Source organism: Bubalus kerabau, chromosome 18, assembly GCF_029407905.1.
Source record: "Bubalus kerabau isolate K-KA32 ecotype Philippines breed swamp buffalo chromosome 18, PCC_UOA_SB_1v2, whole genome shotgun sequence".
Taxonomy (NCBI): Eukaryota; Metazoa; Chordata; class Mammalia; order Artiodactyla; family Bovidae; genus Bubalus; species Bubalus kerabau.
Window position 1 is genome coordinate 3,087,042 of NC_073641.1, and position 11,192 is coordinate 3,098,233.

Below are 11,192 nucleotides of genomic sequence, written 5' to 3' on the forward strand. Positions count from 1 at the left end.
GAGTGTCACATGCAATCTATCTCTTGTGCGTGTAAGCTCAGTCACTCAGTTGTGTCCAACTCTTTGTGACCCCATGGACTCTAGACCACCAGGCTCCTCTTGTCCATGGAATTTTCCAGGCAAGAATACTGGAGCAGGTTGTCATTTCCTACTCCAGGAGATCTTCCTGACTAGCTATCTCTTGTTTGTTATTTAAAGAACACTGGAGGGACTTCCCTGGTGGCCCAGTGGTTAAGAATCACCTGCCAGTGCAGGGGACATGGGTTGATCCCTGGTCTGGGAAGATATTACATGCTGAGGAACAACTAAGCCCCTGTACCACAACTACTGAGCCAGAGCTCTAGAGCCAGCAAGCTGCAACTGCTGAGCCCACACGCCTAGAACCCGAGCTCTGCAACAGTGAAGCCCCTGCAGTGAGAGGACCTCGTGCCACGAAGAGTAGCCCCACCAGCTGCAGCTGGAGAAAGTCTGCTCGCAGCAACACAGATCCAGCACAGCCAATCATAAATAAATAAGTAAACAAACCCATAGTTTTTTTAAAGTGAAGGAAAAAAAGAATGCTGGAGAGGCTTATCTGTGTACCCCCAGGCAAGTGTTACCTTCTCTTGAAAACTCATTGTCTCTACAGACAAAATTAGAAAAAGGGATTTGGTACCTAACATTTTATCATTTTCTTCTGACTGGCTTGGTCCCATGCAATTTCTATCACCAGGAATACTCCTTTGGTTTAGCTGTGAATCTCAAACTTTGGCCACTCAGTGCTATAATGGAAAGTTTTCCACAATGTCTGCATCACAGCTCCAAATAGCCACCTAAAATGCAAATTCTCATTCTTTATCATAAGTTTTCATGTGATTTTTTCAGTCTACTTCACATTATATGTGAATTTTTTTAATGAACAAAATGATGCATTTGAAATTTAATTTTCAAGTAAGTTGAAGCTCTAGGAAGAGCTGTTTATGTTGTGACTTTGAATAGCCCCTAGTTCATTTGTAAAAACACCCATGCAGCTGTGGTTCCTGCAGCAAAGGTTCCTTCTAGCCATATGTCTACTACTCTTCAAACACATAACAAAAGATTTCAGTCACAAGGTCTCTTTGTTGTCCTTTGAGCTTGCTATTCTATTTCTTACCTAAAGATCTTTACTTATGTCAAGTCACTTTCCAATTTAGCATACTTTATCCTCCTTCTGCTAATTTTTCTGAGAACTAGAAGGCTCTGACTCTTGGATAAGGTTTCTCAAGCCCATGGAGCTTGACCTCAGAGCTCACCGTCTTTTATTGTTGGTTCCTCAATTGAACACATTTACCCTAACTGGACTGCACTTTCCTCAAGGCCGGTCTATGTCTCAGAACTCTGCATCTCCCTTAGACCTCATTAGAACTACACTTTCTAGTAGAAAGCATCTAAGATTTTACATTCTGTGAATGTAGACAAAGATAAAATCATCCTCATAAAAAGAAGAAAAAGGAGGCAGAGGGGAGAAGGAAGAGGTCTCAGTCCATTCTGCTGCTGGAACAAAGTACCACAGACTGGGTAACATACAAACACACACACAAACAGAAGATTGTTTTTTTTTTTTTCTCACAGTTCTGGAGGCTAAGATGTCCAAGTTCAAGGCATCAGCATGGTTACGCTCTGGTCAAGGCCCTCTTCCTGGTTGATAGCTGTCCCTTTCTCGCCATGTCCTCACACGATGAACAGGGCAAGGAAACTCTGTGAAAACCCCGTGATAGCAGCATTAATCCCAGCCACGATAAGGTCCTCTGAAAGGCCCCACCTACTAATACTACACACTGGGCATTAGGACTTCAACAGAATCTTGAGGGGATGCCAACACTCCAAGAAGCTAACGTTGAGGGCTGACGGTATGCAGGCACTATGCAAACACGAACACTATAACACAGTCTTTACCATACTGCTGTGAAGTGCTGATAGGTATCACTGATACCCACATTCTGTAGACAGAAAAACTGAGGCTCGTAGAGTTTAAATAACTCACCAAAATTCACATCACTGTGAGAGAGCTAGAATGCTGGTCCCTAACTCCCTGATCAGTTCAGTTCAGTTCAGTTGCTCAGTCGTGTCCTACTGTTTGCGACCGCATGGACTGCATCACGCCAGGCTTCCCTGCCTGTCACCAAAAACCAGAGCTTGCTCAAACTCATGTCTTTTGAGTCGGTGATGCCATCCAACCATCTCACACTCTATCATCTCTCCTGCCTTCAATCTTTCCCAGCATCAGGGTCTTTTCCAGTGAGTCAGTTCTTCACATCAGGTGGCCAAAGTATTGGAGTTTCAGCTTCAGCATCAGTCCTTCCAATGAATATTCAGGACTAATTTCCTTTAGAAAATTAGTCTGGTTGGATTAGACTGGTTGGATCTTCCTGCAGTCCATGGGACTCTCAAGAGTCTTCTCCAACACCACAGTTCAAAAGCATCAATTCTTCTGTGCTCAGCTTTCTTTATAGTCCAACTCTCACATCCATACATGACTACTGCAAAGACTGTAGCTTTGACTAGATGGATCTTTGTTGACAAAGTAATGTCTCTGCTTTTTAATATGCTGTCTAGGTTGATCATAGCTTTCCTTCCAAGGAGCAAGTGTCTTAATTTCATGACTACAGTCACCATCTGCAGTGACTTAGGAGCCCCCAAAATTAAAGTCTCCCATTGTTTCCCCATCTATTTGCCAAGAAGTGATGGGACCAGATGCCATGAACTTAGTTTTCTGAATGCTGAGTTTTAAGCCAACTTGTATTAGTTTTGCCAAATATCAAAATGAATCCGCCACAGGTATACATGTGTTCCCCATCCTATGTAAAGTTTAAAAACAAAATAAAATTAAAAAAAAAAGCCAACTTGTTCATTCTCCTCTTTCACTTTCATCAAGAGGCTCTTTAGTTCCTCACTTTCTGCCATAAGGGTGGTGTCATCTGCATAGCTGAGGTTATTGATGTTTCTCCTAGAAATCTTGATTCCAGCTTGTGCTTTTAGGAAGCATCCCTATGAACTCCCTGATGGTGGTCCTTATGTTCTTAACTATTAAGGGGGAAAAGAATGGGAACAAAGGTAAGACCAGTTTAACATGGTTTGGGGTGATTGGTGAAAGTAGCGACACAAGACATCAGGGGGTTCAGGAGTGGGAGGCAGTGTGCTTTCTAGTAGAAGAAACTAGTACTTTCTCACAAAAAGTAGGTGATTTCTGCTAGAATTGTCCTAATGAAGTCCAGGAGAGACAGAGAGGTCTGAGGCTCAGACGTGATCTTGAGAAGCATGCAGTCCAGTTAGGGACACATGTGAAGAAAAAAATAAAGCTAACAATATAGGGTGATGTTCCAGGCTCAAATGGGCATTGCTGAGTGGCAAAAAGGCCCCAGTCATTGGGAGGAGGGCAGAGGAAAGAGCACAGAGAACATAAATTCCCAGAGAACCTATTTCCTTTCTTCTAGTTGACCCCTCACAGAAACCAAACTCTCGCCCAGCCTGTCAGTCTGATACCACGCCTGGCCACAGCAATCATGCCTGCTCAGCATTCCCACAGATGGATATCGTTTTCCAGAATAGAGTGTGGAAAGCGATATTTTTCTTCCTTCATGATAACATCCCCACAGTTAGAGGGGGAAAAGCCAGAAACTGATATTTTACAAGGTCACGCTTCATTTTCCCTGGCTTAGTGCAGCTTCATTTCTATGAAGCCAGTGTGAACTCTGGAGGCTGAGTATCTGGTGGAGTCTGTGCCCTCAAGAGTCTGGCGAGTCTTTCACAGAATCTCCGTAAGTGGAAGAATGTAAAACTGTGCAGGGAAATGCTTTAACATGCAACCAGTCAGGATTTGTCAGATCAGCGAAGGCCAATTCTGAGTGTTCCCTGCTGGGTTTCCTTACACCCTGGGACACTCAGATGAACCATCTATTAAGAATATTTTCCCAAGTCATTTGTGTTAGATTATAGGCTATAAACTGTGTATTGTTGCCCTTCTGCCATAAATATAAAGCAATTATTTTTAATGCAAACAGCTGCTGGGCTGGCCTCTCCAAGATGCTCTGCCCAGGGACTCATGTTCGGCTGTTTTCTCCTTCATCAAGTGCATTTCTGATTGTTTTTCTGCTCTGTGGCATACCACACATATGGTAGTATTGGGGGTGGGCATGAATTTTCCTTGCAGAGCTCTGTTTGGGCACAGAGTTTCTAAAAATATCCAAAAGGAATTGAAGGTGCAGAGGGGCAATTTAAGTTGTACAAAATCTGATGACTCAAACCCTTATTACAGCCTCTAATTTCTTAAAATGATCTTGGAAGCACCAACCCATTTTTCCTAACCTCCAGCAATAAGATTTGGGGTTTTGGATTATACATATTGATTCAAAAATTCTTTATGGAGGGTCTGCGATGTACCAGGGCATCATGCTAGATATTGAAGATACAAATGTGAACCAAAATTGACATGGTGCCTGATCCCCTGCCTCTTCCTCTTCCCCTAGCTTTACTGAGGTATAGTGAACAAATAAAATAAGGTATTTAAAGTCTATAATGTGGTGATTTGATATACTGGGTTGGCCAAGAGTGTTGTTTTTTCTGTAAGACGGCTCTAGTAGAGCGTAGTTGTCTTTACCTCCATTTGAAATGATTTTGTTAGACTGTGCTGTGACAGCTGTCATTCCAGTATGCATCTAAAAACAGAAAACTTATCAAAATTGGTGAATTTTTGTGTAACCATTTTAATATTGAAAATGGAAGAAAAAAGCATTTTCAGCATATTATGCTTTATTATTTCAAGAAAGGTAAAAACATAACTGAAATGCAAAAAGAATTTGTGCAATGTATGGAGAAGGTGCTGTGACACAGTGAGCACGTCAAGAGTGGTGCGAACTTCCATGCTGGGTGATGCTCCACGGTCAGGGAGGCCAGTGGAAGTTGATAGCGATCAAATCAAGACATTAATTGAGAACACTCAATGTTATACCACACGGGAGATAGTGGACATATTAAAAATTAAAAAAAAATTAAATTAAATTTAAAAAAATAAATAAAAATATCCAAATGAAGTGCTGAAAATCATTTGTACCAGCTTGGCTGTTAATCACTTTGATGTTTGGGTTCCACATAAGTTAAGTGAAAAAAACCTTCTTGACCATATTTCTGCATGTGATTCTCTACTTAAATGTAATGAAAATGTTCTACTTTTAAAACAAATTGTGATGGGCATTGAAAAGGGGATACCGTACAATAATGTGGAATGGAAGAGATAATGGGGTAAATGAAATGAACAACCATCAACCACACCAAAGGCTCTTCATCCAAAGAGGGTGATGCTGTATAGATGGTGGGATTGGAAGGGAGTCCTCTATTATGAGCCTTCCGGAAAACCAAACAATTCATTCCAACAAGTACTGCTCCCAATTAGACCAACTGAAAGCAGCACTCTATGAAAAGCATCCAGAATTAGGCAACAGAAAATGCTTGATCTTCCATCAGGATGACAGGACTGCATGTTTCTTTGATGACCAGGCAAAAACTGTTACAGCTCGGCTGGGAAGTTCTGATTCACCCGCCATCTTCACCAGACATTGCACAATCAGAGGTCTATTTACTTCAGTCTTAGCGAAATTCTCTTAATGGAAAAAATTCCACTTCCCCGGAAAGCACCTGGAACAGTTTTTGCTCAAAAAGATAAAAAGTTTTGGGAAGATGGAATTATGAAGTTGCCTGAAAAATGGCAGAAGGTAGTGGAACAAAATGGTGAATACATTATTCAATAAAGTTCTTGGTGAAAATGAAAAACAGGTCTTTTATTTTTACTTAAAAACTGAAGGAATTTTTGGGCCAACCCAATACATGTACCTTGTGAAAGGGTTTCCCCATCACGTTAATTAACACATCCATCACCTCACGTATTCATCCCCCACCCTTTTGAAGGGGATGAGAACATTCAGTTCTACTCTCTTAGCAAATTTCAACTATACCAAACGGTGTTATCAACTAGAGCCACCATGTGATGCGTTAGCTCTTCAGACTTTATTCATCTTATGGCTAAAAGTTTGTACCCTTTTACCAACTCAATTTCCTCCACCACCTTCTGAAAACAACTTTCAACTTTTTATGTCAATCCCATTCCTCTTATAGCCTAGTAGGGGAGAGAGACTATCAAATTACTGTATAAATTGTGATCCAAGGTATGAAGGAAAATTAAAGAACTAAAAAAATGCCGAATCTAGTGATTCATGGCAATTCTTCTAAGAAAGCAGTGCTTGAGTTGATGGTAAAGTGGAGTCAACTCTGCTAGGGAAGGGAGGGAATGAGGATGAGATTTCCAGGAAGACATTAGCTCAGCTCAGCTCAGTCGCTCAGTTGTGTATGACTCTGGAACCCCATGGACTGCAGCACTCCAGGCCTCCCTGTCCATCACCAACTCCCAGAGTTTATTCACACTCATGTCCATTGAGTCGGTGATGCTATCCAACAATCTCATCCTCTGTCATCCCCTTTTCCTCCTGCCTTCAATCTTTCCCAACATCAGGGTCTTTTCAAATGAGTCAGCTCTTCACATCAGGCGGCCAAAGTATTGGAGTTTCAGCTTCAGCATCAGTCCTTCCAGTGAATATTCAGGACTAATTTCCTTTAGGATGGACTGGTTGGATCTTCTTGCAGTCCAACAGACTCTCAAGAGTCTTCTCCAACACCACAGTTCAAAAGTATCAATTCTTCAGTGCTCAGCTTTCTTTATAGTCCAACTCTCACATCCATACATGACCACTGGAAAAACCATAGCCTTGACTAGATGGACCTTTGTTGGCAAAGTAATGTCTCTGCTTTTTAATATGCTGTCTAGGTTGGTCATAACTTTTCTTGCAAGGAGTTAAGTGTCTTTTTATTTCATGGCTGCAGTCACCATCTGCAGTGATTTTAGAGCCCTCCAAAATAAAGTCAGCCACTGTTTCCACTGTTTCTCCATCTATTTGCCATGAAGTGATGGGACCGGATGCCATGGTCTTAGTTTTCTGAATGTTGAGCTTTAAGACAGGAAGACATAAAGGCACAGTAAAGGCAAGGAGGTAGGATGAGCATTAAAAGAACTGAATTAAGGCCTGGGCACCCGATTCAGAGAGGGAGACAAACAGCACAGTGCGGCTGAGAGGGGGCAGGGGTCAAGTCCAGCAAGACTGTGAGGGCCTTGTGAAGAGGAGCTTGGGCTCCATCCTGAGACCAGTAGGAGGCCATTGGAAATTACAGCTATAATCACTAAGTTGTGCCTGACTCTTTTCAATCCCACAGACTGCAGCACACCAGCCTTTCCTGTCCTTCACTGTCTCCCAGAGTTTGAAAATTTAGTGACTGAACAAAGTTATCATCAATACTTTGCTTAAGTATGGTTCATGGAAACCAGCAGTTTCCTCCTGAGGCCCCAATAGCTGTAGCTTCCAATGGCTTCCTACTGGTCTCAGGATGGAGCCCAAGGTCCTCTTCACAAGGCCCTCAGAGTCTTGCTGGACTTAACCCCTGCCCCCTCTCAGCCTCACTGTGCTGTTTGTCTCCCTCTCTGTATCAGGTGCCCAGGCCTTAATTCAGTTCTTTTAATGCTCATCCTACCTCCTCACTTTAATGTGTCTTTATGTCTTCCTGGAAATCTCGTCCTCATTCCCTCCCTTCCCTACCAGAGTTGACTCCACTTTACCATCAGCTCAAATTGGGGCTTCCCTGATAGTTCAATTGGTAAAGAATCTGCCTGCAATGCAGAAGACCCTTCTTTGATTCCTGGGTCAGGAAGATCCCCTGGGGAATGGATGGGTTATCCACTCCAGTATTCTTGGGCTTCCCTTGTGGCTCAGCAGGTTAAGAATCTGCCTGCAATGAGGGAGACCTGGGTTCAATCCCTGGGTCGGGAAGATCACCTGGAGAAGAGACTGGCTTACCCACTTCAGTATTGTGGCCAGGAGAATTCCATGGACTATACAGTCCATAAGGTCGCAGAGTCAGACACAACTGACTTTCATGTCCATTGAATCAGTGATGCCATCCAACCATCTCAGCCTCTTCCTCCATTCTCCTCCTGCCCTCAAACTTTCCCAGCATCAGGATCATTTCTAATGAATCATCTCTTTGCATCAGGTGTAAAGTACTGGAGCTTTAGCTCTAGCACCAGCCCTTCCAATAAATATTCAGGCTTGATTTCCTTTAGGATTGATTGGGTTGATCTCCTTGCTGTCCAAGAGACTCTCAAGAGTCTTTTCTAGCACCACAATTAGAAACATTAATTCTTCAGCACTCAGCCTTCTTTATGGTCCAACTCTCACATCTGTACATGAGTACTGGAAAAACCATAGCTTTGACTGTACAGACCTTTGTTAGCAAAGGCATGTCTCTGCATTTTAATATGCTGTCTAGGTTTGTCATAGTTTTTTTCCAAGGAGCAAGAGACTTTTAATTTTGTGGCTGCAGCAATTTTGGAAACCAGGAAAATAAAATCTGTCACTGTTTCCACTTTTCCCCCACCTATTTGCCATGAAGTGATGGGACTTGATGCCTTGATATAAGTTTTCTGAATGTTGAGTTTTAAGCCAGCTTTTTACTCTTCTTTTTCACTCTCATCAAGAGGTTCTTTGGTTCATCTTTACTTTCTTCCATTAGAGTGGTTATCATCCCCATATATGAGGTTGTTTATATTTTTCCCAGCAATCTTAATTCCAGCTTGTGACTCATCCAGCCTGGCATTTTGCATGGTGTAATTACAGAAGAAATACTTTAATGGGTTTTGTGGAGTTAAAGGAACCAAGGAAGGGTGTTGAGGTACTCAAGCAAAGTAATGTGGAGAAGCCACGATCACCTTCAGGTCTGAGGAGGTAGGGAGGGAAGTCATGAGAGGCAAAACCAGGAAGGAGAGTCACTAAGCAGGACGACATGGAAAGTCACAGCAAACAGCAGGAACTGCGGCACTCCAGGGGGAATACACACTTCAAATGCCCCCATCTCTTGCTCTCCAGTCCCCTGCTGGATCCTTCACTGGCTGAACCCCAATAGGACACAGAAAGCCAAAGAAATCCATTGAGATTAGCAACCCAAAAAGGCAGAGAGAGGGGAAAGTGGAGAATAACCAGCCCTGAAGGCTTTTAGCCTGTGAGTACATGATCAGATTTGTGTTACAAAATAGATTATTCTGATTGCCCTGCAGAGGACCAATGGGCACAGATTAAGAGCAAGAGGACCCGTAAAGAGGCATCAGCAGTAATCAAGAGAATAACAACAACAGTGCCCAAGCCAGAGTGCTGACCAAATAGATGGGTAGGAGTGGGCACGTTTGGAGATTCCTAACATGGAAGAGCTTGGCCATGACTAGAAGGAACTTGTGCAGCCTTGAGATCACACCCGTCCATTGTAGTGAGATCGCTGAGGCTCTACATATTTTAATAGAAGGAACATGAGCCAGAGGCAGAGTTTTTCCCCATCCCCTCCACCACACTGCTCCATCAACATACTCTGCTTGGATCAGAGCCTGATCCTTCACTTTTAATCTCCAGGAAAAATTCCATCCTTCTCTAGGGCCCCTAAGGGTCACTGTGGCAATATCCATTCTCAGAACCTTGACTTTACCTACCTGACTGCAGTTTCTCGACTCCATGTTCTTCTTGCTGGGGAGACCTGAACGTTAGTGGTGCTGTAGAGCTGAGTTCACCTTGATGCTGGATCAGAGTAAACAAGGTGTGCTAGAGAAGCAAAGCACAGCCTCTTTTCACCTTTATTTCTAACAGCAAACAATTACTGAATGCTTACTCTATGCTGGGCAACATTTAAATCCCACAACCATACATGGAGATGTATATATTATCATTCCTCTACAAATGAGCCAACTGAGGCTCACACAGATTAAACAACTTGCCCAAGATCCACAGCTGGTAGCTGGAAAAACCCAGATTCAAAGCCAGGTCTCCCTGCCTCTAGGCATCTATTTACCTTACACCTACCTGGCACACCACTCTACTAGGCTCTCTTGTTTAGGGTATTGGTGTTGATAGATAGATTTCAAGGCATCAGAGAGTAGGAACTGGCAGACAGTCATAGATGACAACCCTCAATCCTGTGTGACACGCTATTCTTCACATCAAGAGGAGTCACCCAATTTCCCTCACCTTGAATTTGGGCTGGGCTCAGTGCATTTGTTTTAACCAGCTGAAATCTGGAGTTTCTGTGGCCGTATCACAAAAAGTCTTGCAGTTTTCTCTTCAGATGCTCCCTCTTAGGAGCCTGCTGCCATGCTTTAAGAAGTCCAAGCCACATGGAGAGGCCACGTGTGGACACTTCAGGTGCAGCCTCAGCTGAGCTCTAAGCAGAAAGCCAAAAATAAATGCAACCCAGGTGAGTGTGCTTAGATATCAAGACCAGCTGAGTCTTCAGATGACTGTAGCCTGAGACACCATCTGACTGTATCCACCCATGAGAAATCCAAGCAAAAACCACCGCCCAGGTACGCTCAAGAACTATGAGATACAATTCATGCACTATATTAATAAAGTGCATGAAGCCACTTAATTTAGGGGTGGTTTATTATGTATTCATGGATAGTTAGAACAAAGGGTAAGGTCTCTGACCTCATGAAAATAATATTTAGACAAATGGAACATAAGCATACCACACGCATTCCCTCTCCCACGAAGCTGTTAATGAGGAGCACCCCCCACCTCTTTCCTGGAAGCTTTCCCTTCTCTGCCAAAATCTGGGCCCTCTGGTTCTTGAGCCCAGCCTCCCTCTTAGTCTGCAGGGGTTTACCTGCCTGGGAATGCCTCGGTGTACAGTAAGAGACCCAGCAGGGCAAGATGGGGTGTGTCTTGGCCTACAGTTCTTTGCCTTCCACTCCCTCCCATCTTATGGCCATACAGGTTCTCCACCAATATGAAGTGTGGAGGTGGAACAGATGCTAGGAGCCACAGGACTCAGACGAGAAGGAGGCAAACCAGGGTGAAGTGGAAGACAGGGGGGGCCTTGCAGGAAAGCTTTCATCGTAGAAAAGAAAAGAAAAAAAAATCCGTAAATTATTTTAACCCAGGACTAGATTTAAGTCAGGTTCTAACAAGTTTTCTCAGTTTCAGCATTACTGACATTTTGAACTAGATAATTCTTTCTTGTGGGGGCTGTTATGTGCATTCTAGGATGTTTAACAGCATCTCTGACCTCCATGAGCTTCCCAGGTGGTGGTAGTG

General features: G+C 43.2%; 1 protein-coding gene across 1 annotated transcript in view; it reads right to left on the bottom strand.

Moving 5' to 3' along the window:
• Window positions 1–10,281, bottom strand: part of SLIT3 (slit guidance ligand 3) — a 781,214-nt gene extending 770,933 nt beyond the window's left edge. Inside the window, exons 1-3 of the transcript XR_008704919.1 lie at window positions 10,125–10,281; window positions 9,593–9,701; window positions 4,750–5,709 (exon numbers count right to left, since the gene is read on the bottom strand). The gene's annotated coding sequence lies outside the window, so the exon portion shown is untranslated. Of the gene's footprint in view, window positions 5,710–9,592; window positions 9,702–10,124 lie in introns of the transcript that reaches the window.
• Between the last annotated feature and the right edge of the window lie 911 nt (window positions 10,282–11,192).